We start from the raw sequence: 24,808 nt of genomic DNA on the forward strand, positions 1-24,808 counted from the left end.
GCTAAGCGTGAGGCTGCAAAACACGGGCGGAGTATATCACTGGTTTGAATCCTAAATATTCTGATATATTGTCTTGTATATCCGTATACGTGAACAGAAACAACTCGTTAATTTTGTTTTGGTGGCAACTATTGAATAAAGGTCACGGAGAGAGAGAGAGAGAGAGAGAGAGAGAGAGAGAGAGAGAGAGAGAGAGAGAGAGAGAGAGAGAGAGAGAGAGAGAGATGATAGTCCGTGAAATGTTTAGGTTTCAGAAGCAAGAAAATAGACAATTCAGTGGCGGAGAATTGAGATGACTGTTGTTGCTCTACAATTCTAAATATAGCATTAAATTAGTGCTCTGAGTGACTCGCTGGCCTCGCTGACACTCGGGTTTGCGTCGTAGGAAATAAGGATTGGAAATGACAGATTATTATTCCTCTGTATATAATAAAAAGAGGATAACGTTACTATCTTTTAAGGTTTATTTTAGTAAGTGAAGTTAATAAAGTGCAGAAATATTATTGAAGTTTGTGTTTAAGAATGATACTTTATATATTGCATGCAAGTAAGAGCCACACAACCCTTACTCCCTCTTCCCTTCACACAAACGCAAGGAAAAATGAAAAAAAATAGTAAGCTAGGTATTTGTGCTTGAGGAAGAATAGGATGGCATGTATGTATTCAAAAGAAAGGCACAATTGTAGCAGGAGAGATAATCATAGTACCAGCATGAATATGAAATTGACGACTGGGTACACGTAATAAATTTGTAGTTCTATAGGTGACAGGAAGGGACAGACAAGAAGATGTGTAATTCCTAAGGTAGAAAGAGTAGTAGCTGTGGTGGAAGAAAATGTTATAGCGCTGAATGATGAATAGAATATGAGAATGCTGAGATTTATGTTATACAAGAGAGGAAGAGTGGATGAGGTTAACGATACTTGATTTCTTTTTTTGTAATGTTGTTGAGACGGAATGGTCCATGCAAGACACCTATGGATGTAACGGCTGCCCATTCATTATGTAAAACAGTTTAAGTGGGCTTCTCTTTTTCCTTTTTTGTGCTCTTGGTCAATTTCCTTAACATCAAAACAATGGAAATAAATTAACAAGGAACAAAGCTCCTGAAGAATGGTAGACGTAAGGAAGGCATTTTGCAGTCCCGTGTTGTGCGATACAAATTGTTGTAGAAAATTAAGATATTAAGTATTTTTAGAGAATATGGATCGTTATTACATTTTGTAATGAAGTATGTCTGGGATCGTTTGATAAAGAAAAGGAGAGTTTTCTGCAAAATGATGTAGACTTTATGGGATGATGGCTAAGTTTCGGTCACTGTGATTCCACTAGATTTTCCACGATTCATTCATAAACAATGTAATAATAAAAAATTTAACATTCTGTAGCAGATTTGTAGGACTTCAGCAGTACTTCCTGAAAGGGTTACCTGACAAGTGAATTGCTGCATTCACGAACTCGGAAATGAATAAAATATTTAATTAGGTTCAGATGAGATATTATTGTAACAGAGTAAGTGGTAATAAGTTAGTGTTTGGACGCAACCTAAATGAATTATTACTTTTAGAGAAGAAGAGCAGCCATTTCTCATAGAAACCATTTATCTCCCTGAGCCTGAGAAAAAGGAAAATATGAAATTACGTAAACAGGGATGACAATAAAAAAATAAATGGTTTATTGAGTGATAATATCTATGGAATGGAAAAGGAAGCTTTTATTGAGATTTCACATAGCTCTGAAAAAAAAGTGAGAAAGAAAGACAGAGTAATATTTTTTTCTTTGAAAGAAAACTGTGTTGCTCTACGGAAGAAAGGTATTGAAATGAGAGCACAGAGACTCCTGACTTAGATATATATATATATATATATATATATATATATATATATATATATATATATATATATATATATATATATATATATATATATATATATATATATATATATATATATATATATATATATATATATATATATATATATATATATATATATATATATATATATACACACACACACACACACACACACACACACACACACACACACACACACACACACACACACACACACACACACACACACACACACACACACACACACACACACACACACACACACACACACACACACACACACACACACACACACACACACACACACACACACACACACACACACACATTTTCTTTTTTACTTTTACTTATTATCACTCTCTGTGTTTTTTGAAGAGCGGAAACTTCAAAGGAACACGTAACACTAAAATTTTTGCGGACAGTTTTACAAGAAGAAATAAAAACACCAAAGAGCCTTGTGATCATCACTGCTTAGCTTGAACTTTTTGCCACAATGAACCCATGAGTCTATAGCTAAAAAAGAAAAAAAAAAAAAAAAATTTTCATCAGCAGTGTTTTGAATTAACATTCAATATCATCTCCAGAAACATGCCATACCCTCGCCATACTTAACGGGTCTGCTGACGAAGGGAAATTAACCGAGATTGTCCTGCATGTGTCATTCCATTAGGTGATATTGAGGCCATTACGCTCATCTAACCTGCCATCTCAGAATAATGAGTCAAGCACATGCCGTTAACATCTTACTGCCCTAATTTTAATACCTGCCTCCTAGCACACTCAACACACTCGCCACCTCCATGTCGTTGCCCTAATTACGTAATGGGAAACTATTGCTGGGATGGTATCAAGTGCCGCTTTGACCTCGAAAAGGAAAAAAAGGAAACAGTTGAAATTATCTGCGTTGAATTTATTTGATGTTGTGGTAAAGCGTCCCAGAAAGTTGTACAGTGCGCATCGGCATCATGTGTTTGGAGGAAATTGTAGAGTAAAAGACGATATGGTATTGTTATTGGATGTCTTTATCAGTTATTTTTGTTTTTTAAGGTAAAAATATCAGAATACTGGTAGAAATCATCTGTATTAGCTTGACATATTTGCTTTTACTGCATCCTAGGAAGGAAAGTATTACAGAGGAAGTTTGTGCATAGAGAGCAAGTGAGAGGACTATGTTAAAAGAAATCATTGACATTACTTGTATGATTTATTTTAATGCAGTGAGAGCAGATGAGAGGACCGAGTTAGAAGAAAGTATTGACATTACTGATATGATTTATTTTAGTGCGATCCTGCGAGACAAGTAGCTAGTGAAGAGAGGCCTTGTTTGGAGAGGTGAACGTCTAGTAAAAAAGGATACAATTTCATAAGAAGGTAAAGCAAAATCTGTAATATGAAAATGATCTTGGTTTGGTGGCTCATGTAACAACCAAGAAACTTCTACAATACACCAGGAACTTTGTGTAAGAGAAGCAGATATAAAGGAAGAATCGGACATAACTCTCTCTGGAGGCGACAAGAAAGAGAAAAAAAAAAAGACGGCAGGCGTGGCATCAAGCAGGACTTCCAAGCTGGTGCAAGGCGGCAGTGAGGGCGTCAAACTTTGATGAACTGCGAGGAGGCGGCGAGGGCTTGCATGGTGCCGCCCCGGGGTGACACCTTAATTATCTCCGCTTGTCACTTGCGCATCCTCTCTTCCGGCGATTTAAATTTCCGCCTCTTCCTCTTCTCCCATCAGTGATTCTCTTTGTCGCTATTTGTGTCAGCCCGCCTGTCTGTTTCCGCGTGTCTTCAGGGTGGTTTTGTTGTGTGGTGGTGCGTGTCTTGCTTGTTTGTGTTCCTCTCTCTCTCTCTCTCTCTCTCTCTCTCTCTCTCTCTCTCTCTCTCTCTCTCTCTCTCTCTCTCTCTCTCCGACACGCACACACACACGCACACACACACACACACACACACACACACACACACACACACACACACACACACACACACACACACACACACACACACACACACACACACACCTTTCTTATTTCAATAGTATCTACACTGTGATGTTCTTTAGACAGCATTTTTTTTATACACTATAATAAATTTCTGGAGATTTAATTGTTTTGTCGGCAATTATTGTGATATTACATCCTTTACGTGTGTGTGTGTGTGTGTGTGTGTGTGTGTGTGTGTGTGTGTGTGTGTGTTCTTGTGTGCATGTACCCGCGTATCAACATCAGCGCGACAAACCAAGCTCAATGTGATAAGTTGCTCATTACCAGTTTAGGCATTTTTCTGGAAAATTACCGTGACACTATCCTGCTGAGCCTCACATCCTCTCGCTGTGCATCGCGGCGTGGCTGGAGGCTCTTCACCCGCCGCGGTAAAGCTGGCGTGAAGGCTGGAATCAAGAGCAAGAGAATACGTCTTTTCTCCGGGTTCTGGGAGGGATGAGCCGGTGCATCGGGCGCAGCTTCACCAGGGAGCTCATACCACGTTCAAAACAAATATCTGAGCCAGGGAAAAACAGCGTGTCTTTGCCTGTAGTCTGCGTTCACCAAAGGATCAAGGTTGTTTGTGGTTGTTGCTTTTCTTCTTTTCTTTTGTTTTTTCTTATATGTTGTGCATTTTTTGCACAACTCTACAGAAAACTTTAATCTATGATCGATAAAGGTTTGGCGGTATTTTACTTATAAAGAAGTATGTGCTGTGTGAGTGGGTGTGCGTGCCCATACAAGATTACATTTATGGAGGCATTGTACATCTTCTTAGACTTGCCAAACTCGACAGCTACGAGCGAAAGTCATAATAAGAAAAAGGCATCCGCAGCCATGAAGTAACTCACCGGAGGTGGCAGCAGTAAACAACACAGACCCTTTGCTGGGGAGTGAGTGGTAACGGGCGGCGATGGGCTACTATGGGTGGTGACGCAGTGATGGATGCTTATGGGAAGTAGCTTGGCGTGATGGGTGGTGAAGGCGTGATGATGTGTGTGATGCCTGGTGATGGATGGTGATGGGGACGTTGGCTGAATGGGAAGTTGGGGAGGATGTGGTGATGGGGTGTGATGGAGGGTGATGGGCACCGCTTCTTGGGTACGCTCAGACAACACATTTGCTTTTATGTATTGGTGCTCTTACGTGTGAGTTTCCCGCCGCCTTACAGATGACGGCGCTGGCTTGTTTTCTCAGTGGATCAACATACATTATTCATCATCACGTGGGTATAACTTTGGCCGTTGCCTGATGTTTTTCCTCCTACAGACTCCAATAGTTTTTATACTTCATCCTCGCGATAACATTGAATGAGCCTTTAAACATTTTTCCTTTCTCTCTTCGGTTATCTTCTAGCAGAGGTAGCGTTCAATATCAAGCTAGCTTTACCTAGTGGATTTTAATATATGTGTAGGTGCTTCAGCGGTAGCGTTTGAAGGAAGAGTGATACTGGTGTTCGGACAGAATGCTTGGGACTTTTCGCACCTCACTGCTTCTCTCTCGCCCAGTGTACATCGTGGAAGTTCGAGATTTATCCTGGCCTTTATCGTGCGAGAGAGAAATAGATAGCAAAGTGTTAGGAACTGTAATGTTCATATTTATATAAGTATTGATACTTATTATTGTGCGAATAAAATAGGTGAAATGTAGCATTAGAAATGTAATGCAGCTGGATGTGACAGCCAAAACAATTTGTCTCTTTAGTGTTAGATATTATGTCACACAGAGCGCAGTGTATTTAATTCTTTCATAGAGAAACCATAACGTCAGGATAGGCGAAAATATTGGCTGAACATAATTACCATGCAAATACAATAAAGTAGTAAAGAGCATATTTAACCTGCTATGAGAACATAAAGAACTAGTTAGTCACTGTACATATATATATTTAAGGAGAAAACCCCACTCATCACCTCATCCCACGTATTCATTTAACATAGATACGAGGAAATACACAAACAGATAGATAGGTATGTGTGTGTGTGTGTGTGTGTGTGTGTGTGTGTGTGTGTGTGTGTGTGTGTGTGTGTATGCACGCGGACGCGCGCGTGTATGCTTCCGGATTCCGTCACGCAGTGTTCCCTCTGATCGGCAGTTCGTGCCCCTGACCTTCCTCTTAAGTCTCTTCAGAAACCTTTGTGTTCTTTTTACACTGCACATAAATAGTTAAAGAATATAACTCGGCTTACTACGAAATTGTGCAGGTAAAACATGTTCGCAGGTTTTATTATAGTATGTCGCCACATCACGCAAGTCTCATGCTTTAATGTATAAAAAAGAACAGCATAGGATTTATCTAAGGTTTCCAGGACATTGTTTGAGGGAACACGTATAGACAAAAGCTATAGTGTTATCAAAATGTAAATACGAGATAGAAATGAAGGCATGTTTATTCAGAAGGACTATTAGCCTGGCGGCTCGTGAGGCAGCCAAATGTCCCGCCACGCCGACACTCTGTACCTGCCGTGGCGTCAAAGTTTGGCACCTCCACAATAGGTTCCCTCTTTCGCTATGCCATTGTCAATGACCGGAGTTTGTTGATAACACTTCCAAGTTCGTAGCTTCATGTTCCACCTAGGTTGTGTATGCTCTCTCTCTCTCTCTCTCTCTCTCTCTCTCTCTCTCTCTCTCTCTCTCTGTGGCAGTTCGTATGGTGAATGTTCAGTGGCACTGTTCCATTACTGTGAAACAGTCCATCGCGCGGCCATACATCTGACTCGCGTGGAGCTCGTGAAGGGAGGGACGCGGGAGCAGGAGTGAAGGGATGGGAAATATATGAAATTGATTGCAAATGAATAGGAAAATGAAGGGATAGAAAACGGTAATACCAAACGCTGCTTGGTCTAAATGTAAACGGAAAGTAAACATACACCAATGAATGTATTCATGCAAAGTAAAATTTGGCTGCCTTTTATTTACAGGTATAGCGTTAAGGAAATTGATGTTATTACGCCTTGAAAATGCGACAGGTGCAGCAGCTTATTCATTCACTTATTCATCTGTTTATTTATCTATTTCTTTGTGTGTGTTTTATACACGTTTAATACAAATATCATTTATTATTGTGAGTTTCCCATTGGATTCTGGCATAATTTAGAGACTGCAGTATGGGAGACAGCTTAGTGTTACGTGTTTTTCTTTTATATATTTTTTTGGTATCCAACAGTCCCTTAACTACATCAATTCCTTTAAAATAAAAGTGTACAAACACTTAAAATTCTCAAACAAAACAGACTCCTTTTATTTTTGCTTTTTATATTACAAAAAGAAGAGAAAATACACATAAAAAACACGTAAAGAATTAGTGAAATGATATTGTTATGTCTCCATAAAATAAAGAAAAATCGGATAAAACGCGGTTAAAAAGTAGATTTTTAAACAAAAAAGTCAAACATTGTACTCTCAAGAAAAATCTGTATAACTTTTTAACCTAACGTCTCTTTCTTTCCCCAGAAGGCGTCTCGGGCATGTCACTCGCATGTAAGTACTTGTGTTTGACTTTTCTTTTTAGCTCCACCGTTTGGCCAAAGCGGACGTGAGGGAGTGGAAGGCAGGCATGCCACCACTCCCAAGGGGCGGAGGTGGGGAGAAAGTCAGTCTCTCTCTCTCTCTCTCTCTCTCTCTCTCTCTCTCTCTCTCTCTCTCTCTCTCTCTCTCTCTCTCTCTCTCTCTCTCTCTCTCTCTCTCTCTCTCTCATCCTTCCTTTAAGATAAGCCCATCCTCCCTCCAAGCTTAAGCGGGTTGAGCTAATGCGCCCTAAGATTTGCATAGTGGTGTTGCTCTGGCCGAGAGACGCGAGCGATGGGGTCGAGAAAACAAGAGATGACGGAGAGAATGACGTAGAGATCGGATGCCAGTGGAGACGCGATGAAACTGCCATACATTTTGATACTTGGCAATACTTTTTATTTTTACATCTGGTTTCTATATTTTATTAACATTAGGACGGTGCTTCCTAATGAAGAACCTGGTTTTGACATTTGGGAACCGTCACCACGAGTGTTTGCCCTTCCTACTCCTAGATCGTGGTCAGGATTCAAATCCATGTGCCTGAGGACCTCTCGGACCCTAAAGCATACACGGTCCCACTGTACCAAGGCGGCAATGCTGCATGGTGTTTTAAGAGTATAAATCTCAAGGACTTGGTTTTATTTTTGCCAAGAATTTTCACCGGTGTTCGTGTTTAAGTCTCGTCACATTGCAAATTGAAATAAATATGCGATGTCTCCCCCTGATGTAAGGTGAATGGTATGTTCTCAAGTTTTGCTAATAAAGTGTGTATATATTCCTTACTCATTCCCTCCCTTGGCGTCGTTTCCTCACCTCTGCAAGGATGCTGTTGTAGCTAATGCCTCTGTGACTACACTCACATGTCCCTCCCCATTGCCTTGATAGTGGAAGCAACCCTCTCCTCGTTCTCATCCAGTCCTCCACGCTGCCACTTAGCTCAACATCCTTCCTGCACAAACATCTAATCATGGTGTAGCCATTTCTTTACTCTCTCACAAATCCTGACTAACTGCCACTTCACTGTCTCCCTTAAGCTTCAGCTGCTTCCTTGCATCTTCCTCCCTCTTTATACTAATGTTTCCAATATCTTCTCCTTGTCTGTAATTTCCAAGCATGTTATATATTTTGCTCACAGTTTCCTGTTTCTCTTTTCCACTTTCACCTAACTGCTTGCTCATAAAGTCGTTATAAAGTTATATATTATTAAACACTTTCCTTCCCCGAAACTTTATGCGGCTTGTCCTTGAGGTCAGCTGTGCAACATTTTGTTTCAGTTTCACAAACCCTAAGTTATATTTACTTGCTTCGCACACCAATTTTGTTAGTAGACAGCATAATCTTCTTACCTCACTTTCTCCTTTTCCCGTAAACCTCTAAATACCACACTGCCCTTTCTTTCACCTCGCACTTCCAGTCCTTCTCACAACTCATGCTTTGAATTCTTGTGCACCGCTACAGCCGTGTAGCTTGTGCTTACTCGGACGCTGGCGAGGGAGAGGCATTCAGCGTGCAAATACCATGGCGTGTCTGCTGGCAAGGATGCTTGGGAGCGGAGAACTGGGCAATGTAGCTACATCCAGTTGTGGTTAATACTGCATCATATTATGTCAGCATTTTGCCACAGTCAAGTAAATTGTATACACACACAAACACACACACACACACACACACACACACACACACACACACACACACACACACACACACACACACACACACACACACACACACACACACACACACACACAGAGAGAGAGAGAGAGAGAGAGAGAGAGAGAGAGAGAGAGAGAGAGAGAGAGAGAGAGAGAGAGAGAGAGAGAGAGAGAGAGAGAGAGAACATTGAACAGTGAACATTTATTATAACTCATAAGTTATACAAATGTGACATATATGTATGAAATTAGAACATTTGGCAATAACTTAATGGCTAGCCTATTTGTAAGCAAAGCTTTTAAGGCATGTAGAAGATAATCCATGAATATTGATAAGTACACAATAGTATATAAAATGTATATGTAAAGATGTTGGGATTACATATAAATGATATTAGAATAATAAAATAAAAGAATAGAATGAAAATAATTTGATAATAATAATAACAATGATAATAATAATAATAACAGCAATAAGGATAATAACAACAGTATTAATGATAACAGTAATGAAAAAATAATAGTAATAGTAATAATAATAATAATAATAATAATAATAATAATAATAATAATAATAGTAATAATAATAATAATAATTACAACAATAGAGAAAGAGAAAGAGAAAATCTTACATGAAAGAATATCACTTTCATGCGAAGTGAAGTGAATGAGTCGCGAAGTGATGCAGAAGAATTATCTTTAAGGTCTGATTCTGTAGCTTGAAGGATTTACAAAATTTTTTTAAAAGCTGCACTTTTTTCACAGGTCGACTCTAATCAACTAAGAGAACAAATTGGCTTTCATGGTGAATGCATAACAATTTATCACAGAGACTCCATTCACCAACACATGGGAGATTTGTGCAGCGTAGGAAATGCTCATGTATATATATTTTTTTACCTTTTTCGTTTTTACGGAAAGATTTTTCCTTTTGTCCTTTTGTCGAGAATCCTGCACATTTGTACATATATATATATATATATATATATATATATATATATATATATATATATATATATATATATATATATATATATATATATATATATATATATATATATATATATATATATATATATATATATATATATATATATATATATATATGTGTGTGTGTGTGTGTGTGTGTGTGTGTGTGTGTGTGTGTGTGTGTGTGTGTGTGTGTGTGTGTGTGTGTGTGTGTGTGTGTGTGTGTGTGTCTGTCTGTCTGTGCGTGTGCGTGCGTGCGTGCGCAGGCGTGTGCGTGCGTGAGTATGTGCGTGCGTGCGTGCGTGTGTATGTGCGTGCGTGCGTGCGTGCGTGCGTGCGTGCGTGCAAGTGAGCACAAATACGCGTGTAGAATGTGCATGCTGAAAGACTTATTATTCGTACTCGCAAGAAAATGAGTAATATAAGAATTCAAACATTACAGAGCTTATAGCTTAATTTTTCGTTTAATACAGTCGTCTATATTGACTGAAATGAGGGAGCAAGCATTATTCTTACCTGTCAATCAGAGAATCAGTTATTCTTTTTTCTTTACCTATCACATTCAGCACAATAAGGTCACCAGTATATGAACTGAATGATAACAACTTTATGAAGAAATTCACCACTAACAGTAGAGTGCTTGCCCTCTACATCCCATTTGATGGTAATCACCGTTTATGAACCACCTGATGGTTATATTAACACACTGCGCATTATTTAATATCAGATTCGGATTCGTGATGTGTGTAGAGTCCGATGGAGCTCACCACCTTTTGATAAGAGGGATACATTTAATTGATGATGAAATCAATATGACAGGTGCCCATTACAGGTGTGGCAACATCACTTGTGACTAAAATTAATGCAGGAGTGTGTTGAAGTAAACCTATATTTTGTATTTTTCTCTTTTACGGCAATTTAGTTAATGGATTAAAGCGAATAGTTATTGGCAACTTCATATCAAGTACTTTATATAAAAAAAATTATTTATCCATATATTTGGATCTTTTTCATTTATCTGTTTATTCCTTCATTTATTTACTTAATATTAATTTGTTCATTCACTAATTAGCTAATAGGGTTAATATTTTTCAACGGTCTGTATACATGTTTTTCTATCTATTTATGAATTTTGCTATCTCTCTACATATCTATTTCCCTTTCTATCCTAGATGTAAAATACATACGTAGTGTGTACGTATGTATACATATAGCACTGTATCTATCTGAATGTACATACTTATGTATCCATACACACACACACACACACACACACACACACACACACACACACACACACACACACACACACACACACACACACACACACACACACACACACACACACACACACACACACACACACACACACACGCCCGGTAGATCAGTGGTTAGAGCGCTGGCTTCACAAGCCAGAGGACCGGGGTTCGATTTCCCGGCCGGGTGGAGATATTTGGGTGTGTCTCCTTTCACGTGTAGCCCCTGTTCACCTAGAAGTGAGTAGGTATGGGATGTAAATCGAGGAGTTGTGACCTTGTTGTCCCGGTGTGTGTTGTGTGCCTGGTCTCAGGCCTATCCGAAGATCGGAAATAATGAGCTCTGAGCTCGTTCCGTAGGGTAACGTCTGGCTGTCTCGTCAGAGACTGCAGCAGATCAAACAGTGAAACACACACACAGTGGTTAGCACGCTCGACTCACAATGGAGAGGGCTGGGTTCGAGTCCCGGTAAGTGGCGAGGCAAATGAGCAAGCCTCTTAATGTGTGGCTCCTGTTCACCTAGCAGTAAATAGGTACGGGATGTAACTCGAGGGGTTGTGGCCTCGCTTTCCTACTCTCAGTCCTACCCGAAGATCGGTCTATGAGCTCTGAGCTCGCTCCGTAATGGGGAAGACTGGCTAGGTGACCAGAAGGCGACCGAGGTGAATTACACACACACACACACACACACACACACACACACACACACACACACACACACACACACACACACACACTGTAGTGGTTAGCACGCTCGACTCACAATCGAGAGGCCCGGGTTCGAGTCCCGGTAAGTGGCGAGGCAAATGGGCAAGCCTCTTAATGTGTGGCGGCCGAGGTAATTACACACACACACACACACACACACACACACACACACACACACACACACACACACACACACACACACACACACACACACACACACACTCTCTCTCTCTCTCTCTCTCTCTCTCTCTCTCTCTCTCTCTCTCTCTCATCCCCATCTCTGCTCTTGTTCTCGCCCTATATTAACGCAAAAAGAAAGGCGGCAACAATACAGTATCGTCACCGGAGGGGAATTTGTAATGATTCCTCTAATGGCGTTTTCCCTTTGTCCTGTTAAACATTTTTTGACCCAGCGCCATTTCCGGGGACTACAGTACTATAATAATGGTCTGCGTGACGTAAGTTTCGCTCAGCTGATGCAGGTGGGAGACGCAGGTAGGTGGTGGTGGTGGTGGTGGTGGTGGTGGTGGTGGTGGTGCAAGGGGAAGCTGGGGATTTACGCCCCTTTTTACTACATATGATTAAGGCTTATCGTTAAAGATGATATGGAGTTGAGCCTTGGTGGAAAGATTTGGAGCATGTCAAAAAATGGAGGAGGGAAAGCCGTGTGGATGTATTGTGGAGTTAGGTAACGCGAATGTGGAGCGGAGAGTTATAGGAATGAGTGTCATGGATTTGTTAGGTTTAGAAGAGTAAGAAATGTAAATTTGCATAAATAGAAATGTATTTTTGCTGGAGGTAGAGGAAAGAGTATGTAAATTGGAATAGGGATGTGTTAAGATAAGGAAATTAAATAAGGATGTGGCAGAATTAGTTGGCTGAACAAGTGAATTTGCTTAAGTTAGATTAATGAAAATGTAGAAGTGATGTCAAGACTCACAAGAATGGATTTTGTATCTGTTGGTAAGGCTAACAAAATTAAAGTGAGGATATATCAAGGAGAATCAGCAAATATTGATTGATTGTGTAGCGTTTGACAAATTAGACAAATATGGCTGTGGATATTTGAAATTTTGAAACCCGTGTGCATCACTTCTCATGAACAATAACATGACACATTTTTATATATGGTATCCTACATAATTTCAGTAAAAAAGTAAAAGCATATGTGAAAAATAATAAAATAAAATGTTCAATTATTTACTTTGTTATCATTGTTTTCTTTGAAAATTACTGAGATAAAGTTGCATCGAAACGTTTTATTAAGAATGAGGAGCCAAAGTAGTCAGAGTTAAGACAAGTTGCTGTTCTTGTGACAGTTGTCGGTATAAATTGAAAGGTGGAATTAAGATTGAGGAACAATATATCTTCATCCCCGCGACTTTTTTTTTTTTTCTCCCTCACCGCAATAGTTTTCTTCTTGTGTCCCCAGTGCCATCTCTCAGTCACTCAGGCAAGAGAGGAACAGGTGGGAATGTAAAGAAAAAGTGAACGGGTTAGGGGGGATTTTACAACAAATAACATGGTGCAGGTGTTTTAATCAGTACCCGACAAAGTTTTAGTGTTATTTATTGATGGGGGAAAGAAAACTGAATGTCGGACCGGGACTATTTTTTCCTGCATGCCAAACATCGACTCCCTTTATGGTTTCCAGGGATTTTTAAAGCAATCATTTGTGGCTCACGTGTTTCTTTTTATGTCGATTTCGTTTAAATTTACTTAGTTTATTAGTAATGTTTTTCGTTTAATATTTTGATTTGTTTAGATTTTATTAATGTTTTTCGTTTAGTATCTTGACTTGTTCTCCAAGTATCCGGCCTTAAGTTCCATCCTAAGCAGTTTACATTAAGTTATTCATTTCCTTGCCTTACTCTCACACATCTCTATACCAAATCAGATACTGTAACTTTTCAGAAACAGTTTAGTAAAGGTTAATAAATCCTTCTGTTTTTGTCTTACCTTTGTGTTCCTTTATGTTTGCATTCCGCCTTTTGACTCTTCACACTCTTATTTTACGCTTATATTATGATGATCAGTGGTTGAGTAAGACAGCACACTTATCTTCATTATTTTAAGCGTTTTTTTTTTATAAACTCTCCATTTTAATTCTTTTTGTTAAGTCCCTTTAATAAACCGGACAACTAGTGGATTGCAGCTGATCAAAGGACTTAACGGTGGAGGGAGAGCGCTGAATATAATGAAAGCATAGGATATTGCTCAACGTCTGGCTATGTATGTACTGTTTTCCATTTCTGCTGAACAACGTTCCCCGTCACCAAACATTACATATTTACAAGTAACTCGACTTAACCTGTTAATCTCCGTCCGTTCTGCCTGCCACACTTGACACTCCACTCCCTCACCACATGCTTCCCTTCCCTCACCTCTCCGCTCCCAACACATCTCTCTTTTCACTCTCTTCCAATACTCTCCCTCATTCTCCGCTAAGATTTGCTCCCTTCCCAGTACGGCTTGTCCAACACACACCTCCATCAGTGTTCCAATACTCTCCTCATTCTCTCTTAGCACCATCTTCCATCCTGCTGTACCCTACCCAGTCCGTCCCTGAACCTCCGACCTTCCCTCCATCATTCCCTCAATCCCTCCCCATCCCTCCCACGCTTTAGATGGAGCAGCAGGATCCTCGGGTAGATAATTTCGGTGTAATATCAAAATCGTCTTAGGTGTGTCGAGACGGCGAGGAAATTTATCGGTGAGGGGAGCGAGGGCAAGATGGCAGTAAGTTTTCTTAATGCCAATAGGGTGAGGGGAAGCAGCAGCAGCAGCAGCAGCAGCAGCATCTCTGTCCTGTGGGGGTTGGATACGAGTCGAATAAGAACGGAAAATTCTTCGCTCTAAATAATTTGAGAGACATGGTAATCAAGGAAGACAGGTTGTACTGTATCTTCTTTCTTTCTAATATTAAGAATGTTTGTGATATGCTTGTGGTGAATAAATGAAGTGTAAGAGGGTCGGTTTTGTTGGTCCCAAAGGAAGAAGAGGGAAAATAAGTTATAGTATACATTATTGCAAGGAAGGTAGAATGTACTACTTTTTCACTATTGAGGATGTCTCGGAATGTGTTAGTGATATATCAGTTAAGTACAGGAGAGTTGTTTATTGGCCCAGGTGAATAACAATTGAAAAAAAAAAGACATTGAAAAGCTTGTTATTAATGTAAGAAGGATAGAACGCACAATATTCTTCATTAGTGGAGGGTAACCTGGGATGTCTGTTTATGTACGAAAAAATGTGTTAGAGGTTGTTAGTCAAATGAAAAAAAAAAGAGAAAAAAGTAAAAAAAAAATTATTGTAAGAAATGTGAATTTTTATTTTTCGTTATGGATGGTTTACTGGCATGTTTGTGATATATTGCGATACATCAATTAATTTAGGTTTGTTTGTTGGCCGAGCAGAGGAGGGAAGATACGTAGAATGTATTATATTGCTCATTATTGAGAAGGATATGAGGAATAGTTATTATGTAGTAAGAAAGGCAAGAGAGTAGTTTGTAAACTTAAAAGAAGAAAAAAGAGATAGGAAAATTGAGAAACACTTTATTGTAGGAAAGGTAAAATGAACTGTATATATTTGTTATTGAGTTAGGATAGGTTTATTTGTTTGTACTTCCATATTTGGTAACGTATTCAATTTTAGGGATCTAATGTTTCATAATGCTTTTCATTTAACATCTTATATTCTGCGATTCTTTGATACCCGAAAAGCGGCGTAAAATGTCGATGAAGAGGCTTATTCAAGAAAATTACAGTTTATCATTTGTTTCAGTATTAGTCCGTAAATTGCGAGCCACAGTTCAGGCTGGAGAGCGTGCGAGTGCGAGCCATAGCTCAGGATGTAGAAACTTCAATCATTTCTCTTAAAAGTTCCTGAGTTTGTATAGAAGAATATGTAACATTGGTGTGTATTGAGATGCCAGTTAGCTATTATCCGCCGGACAAATATCACTTAAGAATATTCTAGGATATGATATTGATATAGTAAGGCTAGGTACACAATCATCTACTCTTCAAAGTTTTTTGTAGATTGAAAAATAGAATAGGACAGGAAAAATAATTTGAGATTTTAATGCTATAAGGTAGAACGTACAATAATTTAAAACATATTTTTCAGTATGATTAGACTTAATGAAGCGTGATAGAGCACGCATTACTGTAGAGTTGTATAGTCTCGAGAATGAAAAAAAAAAGTAAATAAATAAATAACAGTAACAAAAACATTTTCTTTTCATAAGCAAGGAAATTTTCCGTCTACGTGTTAGTGACGGGGAATAAAGCATTATGCTTCAAATGTACTTTCTTTCAAATATCAAGCAGGTTTTATAATTATGTCTCAGTGAAGGAATAAATTAAGGGTTCTTTAATGCTTTATCAAATATGCCTTTCTTTTGATTAACAAGGAAATTTTGAAATATAATTACCTCGTCATGAAGGTGAATGAAATGATCCTCTATAAGGCTTAGTCAAATATACATTATTTTGAATAGAAAGGAAATTTTTTAATACAATTAAACATTAATATTGGAGAACCCACTCTATTCTATACGTCTGTGTTAGATATATTTTTTTAATCTTAAGGAAATTTCTAGCATACAGTTATGTCATAGTGAAGATGAATTAAGCGGTCTTCTATAAGGCTGTGTGTTGGCTGAGGAGCAGAGTGGAGAAGTTCAGGTGAGAATAAAGGCTAGAGAGGCGGCCAGCCACCTGCTGCTCCCCGAGGCCCGCTTCATTACAGCTCCAGCGTGCCGGCGGGGAATTGATGCGCCAATAATTGCGTCTTATTGAATCCGACCCCGCTTCAAAAGTGAGCGTCTGCCATTAATATGCTTCCACGCAGAGATGCGGGAATAAAACCAAGTGCAGATACCGAACTGATGACCAGAGCAGAATAGTTTTTTTATATGTTTGCTATTGTATCGTGGAAATGATCGTGTGTTTTTCATTGTTAGGTCAGTTTTTTATATATATTCTTTATTGTTGTTGTTGTTATGGCTTTTGTTGTTAGTAGCATCATTATTATCACTATTATTATTACTTAGAATGTGGAGGCGTAGAAAATAGAGAAACTGATCAAGGGAAAGAATTTCATCATAGCATTATTACCATTACTATCATCATCACCCTCACCACCGCCACCATGTCCACTACCACCACCACTCTCATCATCATCCCGCCGCTGTAGTACCTCATACAATGATATTCTTCACTGAGATAAATGTAGAGGGAAAAATATGAAAGACGATAGAGAGTATTCCTCCTGTCAGTGCCACATCACACTTGAGCCCTCCATTGCACGGACTCTTGATGGTGCCACTCTATCTTTATCTCCTTTTTTTCTATATTTTTCCGCTGTCTCGTAATGAAATAGGACGCTCGTAAGGTTCCTGGTGACCTTCTCCTTCCAGTCACTAAATCGTCACTGTAACCTACTGACACCTTTAGCTTCTGTAGCTAATATTATCTGAAATTTTTCATATTATGAATTTAATTTCGAATGGCTGATATCAAAAGAAGAGTTCGTGTATGTTAAAGCCTAGAGTGGGCGATGTATAAAATTGGGTCAGTGAAATCATCTAGCAATATTAAAATTAATTACCGTCATATTATTAATGATAAATTTGTGTCCAGCTTTGAGGGCATATGAGTGTAATTTCAAAGGAGTATTCGAGTAACATTATCACCTTTTCGTGATTGCAGTTGTACGTTCACTCACGTTACTGACATAGATTGATAAGATTCATAATTAGTAATGAAATAGAACACAAGTTTAATTGCATGAAAATAGTGTAGCTTCAAAGGATACAGCCGGAAGTATAGGGAAAGGTGGACAGTTTGGAAAACTTTCACATACGAAAAGGATCCAGCATTACTCACATAAATAATCGAGTGCAATCATTATAAGTTGGCGTGTGGTGTTAAACAATGCATTACCATAAGCACTACAGTATAACTTCCGGCCTTCACCCTCTCAGCATTGACTTGCTTTGCCGAATGTTCATTTAGTAATAAAGAAAAAGTGGTGCGGAATTATAATACTCGTGGACCAGTAATGTGATAATACGTTCAATTAAGCATGAGGGATTACGTAATACATATGTTGTTTTTGGTGGGATGAGCCTGGCCTTTGTTCCCAATTGTGTGTGTGTATGTGTGTGTGTGTGTGTGTGTGTGTGTGTGTGTGTGTGTGTGTGTGTGTGTGTAATGAATATGGTGTGTGTTAAACAGGTTTCATGTGTGGTGTGTGTTAGTTGCGTAATTTATGCGTCATGTGTGTGTGTGTGTGTGTGTGTGTGTGTGTGTGTGTGTGTGTGTGTGTGTGTGTGTGTGTGTGTGTATGTGTGTGTGCGCGCGCATGAGTGTCATGTGTAGCAGTCTGTGTGGTATGTGTCAGGTGTGTTCAGGTATGGGCTTGCGGGCCAAGGTCCGTGGCGTCAGGGCCTCACCACGGCGTGCAGTAATCAGTAATGAGAACAGGGTGTAAATAATGGTATTACTGGCAGGCTGGCATGGAAAATAATGGTATTACTGATAGGGTAGGAAGGGAAAATAATGGTATTACTGATAGGATTGGCAAGGAAAATAATGGGAGGGCTGCCAGGGAAAAGTTATATTACTGGCAAGGTTGACAGGGAAAATGAGAGTATTAGTAGTATGGGTGGCTTAGGGAATAATAGAAATCGTACCACTCCCTCTTCTCTGTTCTTCAAATAAAAAAGTAAACAGGAGAGTGGAAATGGATTATGAAACTTGGAATATACGTAAGAATTTTATTTTCTTCCTTTTTAGTGTGTGATATCTTCCTTTATATGAGAATACCACCCTTAAGTATTTCACTAGTGTTCCATCTTGCATCATATCTGAAAAACTGTTATATCTACGTATCATATATCACTATCTTTACCAAAGGAGCTTTTTTCTAACGCTAAATCAGTTGTGCACAATCAATTATGAAAGAAAATAAAAGAGAGAAAATGAAATATTGAATAATCATATCATTTGGCGCGTAAATTAGAGGTTTTATATTTCATTTATGTGAGAGCATTCCATTGTAGTGCCATTTTCTCCATCTATTGTGGGAGGTTGTAATAGTGGTGGTGGTGGTGGTGGTAATGGTGGTGGTTTTGATGGTGGTGGTGGTGGTGTTGGTTGTGGTGGTAGTCCTGATAGTCAAGTGTCATGTCTTCTTCCTTAAGAATGACGGGCTGCTTTGACTCTAAGAACACAAAAAGAAAAGTAGAAACGCACTGAAGCAACTGTTTTGTGCCTTACGAGTTTATGGTAAGCTGCATTACCGTTTCCCTTGAGAGTGTGTGGTTAGCTATATTACGTATCTAAACATTGAAAAACCCAACAGGATATACTCACATTCTCGCTAGCTGATGTGAGCGAGTATGTGCCGAGTGTGCGCTACCTGCTGCTTCACCTTTACAGTTCCATAAATATTGGTCGCAGAGGTGTATGTCAGGCATTTGAAATTTGCCACTCGACTTTTACTTGAACAGATTTATTACTCTCAAGATCTGCATAATGCCAAGGATCGTGCTTTTCTCCGCCGGCCGCCTACACGTGAAGATCTTTTGTTCCTCTTATCGGTGAAGGCAATCAAATTCATCTTTCCGAATTCTGACAAACTCATTCCTTGTCCCCGGTTTATCATATGTCATTTCAGGAAGCCTTCAAATAACAGAAACACCTTTTCCAGTAAATTGTTAGTCTTTAGTGTTTTCATTAATATATAAGAGTGAATGTATCTGTTTTCATCATTATGTAGTATGAAATGAAAGCTGTAGTACTGCGGTGGCTTACTCAGAGAGCGGTTGAAAAAGTAGAATTTTGTGCAGCAGCGATTAATTGATTTCAGAATCCTACACGTCACCATATCCATTTGAGTCTTACACCCTATTTATCTACCTATCTATCCAACCATGAGTTCTTCCAATTATCTATCTGCTTACTGATGCGTATAATTCTCTCTCTCTCTCTCTCTCTCTCTCTCTCTCTCTCTCTCTCTCTCTCTCTCTCTCTCTCTGTGGTAAGAACCATAAGTTGTAAGCACGAGTCATTCCATTAGAGGACCAACGTGATGACAAGTTTTTCGTTCAGATTCCCTAGAACAATATTTCCACTATGTCAGAGGAAAAACTTGGATTGAAGTGACTCGCACAACCTCGGGCCAGCCAGACTCACCGGTGCAGCTGTCGGTGTAATAATGCCTTTGCTGTGACGGCTCACGCCCCAGCTTTGATGTCCGAAGAAGTTAGAAAGTAACAAATGGAAAAGGAAATCCTTTCCTAGAAATATTGATTTATCCTGAAGACCGCCATCCGTTTTCTTTTGTTCAGCACAGCACACGTAACTCGTGGTGATAAAGAAACAGGAAATAAGGGAAGGGATTTTCATCATAATTGAACCTTCGTAAATCGTTGACCGTTCATCTGTAGCTCAGGATGGCATAGATCTGACAGGTGACCTTCATCATCCACTTAGTTTTCAGCGATAAGAGCTGTCAGCTGACGTCTATAGCTTATTGTGAGACTCTTCAGATAAATTTCTCAGTTGACATTAAAGGCTGACGAGCGATCTTTTCTGTCTCAAAAATGATGGAAGGAAGGAAGCGAGGAAGGAAAGGAGGAAGTTAGGTAGGTCAAGTGTGCGTCGTTTCTTGTTTCCTTATCACAGAAGACAGCATCCAGGAAATTGTCATGAAAATTTTGCCTTTGAAACATTCAGTCAAACTAATACAGCACTATGAATAGCAAGTTATTGTCACTACTACTACTACTACTACTACTACTACTACCACCACTTTTTATTTTGCTGCTGTTTCTACTACTACTACTACTACTACTACTACTACTACTACTACTACTACTACTACTACTACTACTACTACTACTACTACTACTGGTGCAAATTACTGTTATTCTTATTTCTGCCACCACCTGCAGCCACCGCCACTTAGAATAGAGAATATTTTGTGCTCGATATCTTGCATTCCAGTTTATTCCCATACAGCGTTTTAGAGTATCGCAATGGAATTATTGGCATCATAACTCAATACTTATTTTGACATTTGAAGATTTTGATAAAGGGTTCGTATTTGTGGAGTAACGTGATGAATACTAATCATTAATTCATCGTCCTGAATAATTATACGAATGCCAGAGAGAGAGAGAGAGAGAGAGAGAGAGAGAGAGAGAGAGAGAGAGAGAGAGAGAGAGAGAGAGAGAGAGAGAGAGAGAGAGAGAGATGTATTAGAGATACAAATTCAGCGAAGTGAAGCACCTGCAACACTTTTTAGCACTTCTTAATGTTGGTCACCTATTCTGCTGATGAATTTGATCTTGTGTTCAGGAAATGATAACATACATCCGTGTTGCTATAGAGAGGCGCGTGACAAAGGGCTGGCGCTGGTGAAGGATAACAGACGATCCAGTTAGTCAGTGTCACACGATTTGCTACGATGACAGATCTTGGTCCTGTTCTGAGTGGCGAGAGCTGCAGGCCGCGCTGAAATGGTGAAATATGTTTGGGATTGAATTTACACCAACAACGTTACTGGTTGGCTCAAAAATCAGTTCTTGGTTTTTGTCTGGTGTGTGTAATATTTTGTGAAGCAAGATTAAGTTATTGTTGAGAGAAAAATTTGTGTAACACTGATTGTAGTGTGAATTATTTAGTGTTAGTGCGTAAATTATGTTTTGAAAGAAATCAAATGAAAACTTTCCAGTGTAGTAGCTTTTGATATTATATTGTTGCAATCCCCATGTTGCATCACGCTGGTGAAACACGTGCACCTCACGCTAAGTACGGGGAATATACACAGATTAACTTCTGAGCTGAAAGTCCTTTGTGTAGACAATGACTTGTGGCGGAAGGCTGCTTTATTAGTAAAAATTAGTCGTGAACCGCCTCTTTTGTGTTGGTCACCATGAGATTAAAACCTGCATCTTTTTTCATCCCTTAAGACACTTGAACACCTCTTCAACAGCTCTTTACACCCTCATACCCCATGACACACTTCAGTACTCCCCTTGAGACTATTGAAGTGCAGTAATTTTATAAACTAGTCTTACGTTTTTATTTAGGTGAAGGACAAAAGTGCAGAAAAAACTAGATTTACATGCTCTTATTTGTCGTTCTTCGTAGGAGAGGTTCAGTGTTGCCTTAGAAATATGAATAGAAAAGGCAATAAATAAATACGTAGATAAATACACACCGCGTAGTGTAGTGGTTAGCACGCTCGACTCACAATCGAGAGGACCGGGTTCGAGTCGCGGGACGCGGGAAGCGGCGAAGCAAATGGGCAAGCCTCTTAATGTGTGGCCCCTGTTCACCTAGCAGTAAATAGGTACGGGATGAAACTCGAGGGGTTGTGGCCTCGCTTTCCCGGTGTGTGATGTGGTCTCAGTCCTACCCGAAGATCGGTCTATGAGCTCTGAGCTCGCTCCGTAATGGGGAAGACTGGCTGGGTGACCAGCAGACGACCGAGGTGAATTACACATATTGTTTGAGATGAAATATTCATTGCTTGGTAAAAAAAAAAATAAATAAATAAAAATCAAAAAACTTCTGGATTTTGGAATTTTCACAGTTTGCACATTTGCTTAGTGCAGTACTTCGTGAAATACTTTCAAGTATTTTACATGTGAAGTGTGCATCTTGATTTACTACCAGGGTGCTTTGAGACAGATCTTAAGGTAATGAGAACAAGAGAGAATAGGTCACACACAACCGTCACTACTACCACCACTACTACTGCTGCTGCTACTTTCGTGATATTCCATTATAGTAAATGACTCTAAAGGGTCGCCATATTCGTACAGTCTTTTCTTTCCGGTGATGGTGCCGTCCAACACGCTCAGTCCTGGACATAGTTTGCCAGGTTTTCCTTACTGAGAGAAATGGCTGAGACACATCACAGGTGTTATGGAAGAGAGGTGTTGGCATCAGAAGCCTCAGGACTTTTTGTTGATCTAGCTTGAACACAGCTGTCTGAGGCCCCTTCTCTGTTCCCTCCTACTTTCTCTATCCTCATTTTCGTTCCAAAGCTGGATGTTTCGTACATGTGTGCAACGACTTAACTTGCGCTCGTGACCACGCTCTCGAATCTTCCGAGTTTTCCACCATCTGGCTTCGACTCAATAGTCACTCTCTCACAAAATTTATCTGTGCTGTCTATCTCTCCCCTAACTCCTCTGACTATAGTAAGTTCTTTGACTATTCAACTTCCAAAGTGGAGCACATTCTGCCCCTCTACCCTTTCGCGGAGATCTCCATCCTTGGAGATTTCAATGTTCACCACCAGCTTTGGCTTTCCTCTCCTTTCACTGACCATCTTGGTGAAATAGCCTTCAACGTTGCTCTCCTCAATGGCCTAGAGCAACTGGTGCAACACCTTACTTGTATTCCTGACCGTCTTGGAGATACGCCCAACATTCTTGATCTTTTCCTTACCTGTAATCTTTCTGCTTCAGCTGTTACCCTTTCACCTTCGTTGGTCTTCTCCGATCACAATCTCTTTTCTGTATCTTGTCCAATTTCACCAATGAATCTCCGAAAGCGGAGGTGCCTTTGGCGTTTTGCCTCTGCCAATTAGGGGACCTGAGGAGATGTGCTGATTTTCCCTGGAATATTTACTGTTTCTGTGTCAGAGACCTATCTTTGTGTGTTGAACGCATAACAGAGGTAATTGTGTCTTCATTCTTTTTCTCAACCTAAACTTTCTAAACCTTGGTTTAACTCAGCCTGTTCTCGTGCTATACATGATAGAGAGGTTCCCCTCAAAAGATACTTGACCTTCCATCTCCTGAATCTCGTGCAGTTAATATTTCTGCCCGAAATCATGCCAAGTCTGTTCTTCAACTTTTCAAACACTCCTTCATAGGTAGAAAATGTGAAAATCTTTCAAACTCTAACTCCCCTCGTGACTTTTGGCATCTGACCTAAAGCATCTCCAATAACTTTACTTCTTTATCTTTCCCTCCTTTATTTCATCCTGATGGCACCACTGCCATCTCTCATCTGTCTCTAAAGCTGAACTCTTTCTCAAACCTTTGCTAAAAACTCCACCTTGGATTATTCTGGGCTTCTCCCCTCCTTCTCCTCCTCCCTCTAACTATTTCATGCCATCAATCAAAGTTCTTCGTAATGATGTTTTCCATGTCCTCGCTGGCCTAAACCCTCGGAAGGCTTATGGTCCTGATGGGGTCCCTCCTATTGTTCTCAAAAACTGTGCTTCCGTGCTTGCACCTTGCCTGGCCAAACTCTTTCAACTTTGTCTATCCACTGTCTATCCACTTTTAGCTTTCCTTCTTGCTGAAAGTTTGCCTGCATTCAGTCTGTTCCTAAAAAGGGTGACCGTTCTAATCCCTCAAACTACCGTCCTATAACTTTAATCTCTTGTTTATCCAAAGTTTTTTAATTTATCCTCAATAGGAAGATTCACAATATTCTGTCTGATCGCCAGTATGGCTTCCGTCAAGGCCGCTCTAGGGGTGATCTTCTGGCTTTCTTTCCTGAGTCTTGGTCATCCTCTTTTAGAGATTTTGGTGAAACATTTGCTGTCGCGTTAAACATATCAAAAGCTACTGATAGAGTCTGGCATACAGCTTTGATTTCAAAACTGCCCTCCTACGGTTTCTATCCTTCCTTCTGGAACTTTATCTTAAGTTTTCTTTCCGACAATTCTATTGCTGCTGTGGTAGATAGTCACCTAAATCTATTAATAGTGGTGTTCCTCAGTGTTCTGTCCTGTTAGCCCCCTTTCTTTCTATTATTCATTAATGATCTTAACCAAACTTCTTGATCTATCCACTCTTACGTTGATGATACCACCCTACATCTTTCCACGTCCTT

At 39.7% G+C, this 24,808-nt stretch overlaps 1 protein-coding gene across 6 annotated transcripts in view; it reads left to right on the top strand.

Annotated features, from left to right (window-relative positions):
* LOC123498727 (amphoterin-induced protein 2-like) overlaps nt 1-24,808 on the top strand; it is a 437,692-nt gene that overhangs the window by 38,593 nt on the left and 374,291 nt on the right. For all 6 annotated transcript variants that reach the window (XM_045246129.1, XM_045246126.1, XM_045246131.1 and 3 more), the window contains one exon: nt 7,288-7,314. The gene's annotated coding sequence lies outside the window, so the exon portion shown is untranslated. The remainder of the gene's footprint in view (nt 1-7,287; nt 7,315-24,808) is intronic.

Source organism: Portunus trituberculatus, chromosome 48 (genome assembly GCF_017591435.1).
Source record: "Portunus trituberculatus isolate SZX2019 chromosome 48, ASM1759143v1, whole genome shotgun sequence".
NCBI classification, from domain to species: domain Eukaryota; kingdom Metazoa; phylum Arthropoda; class Malacostraca; order Decapoda; family Portunidae; genus Portunus; species Portunus trituberculatus.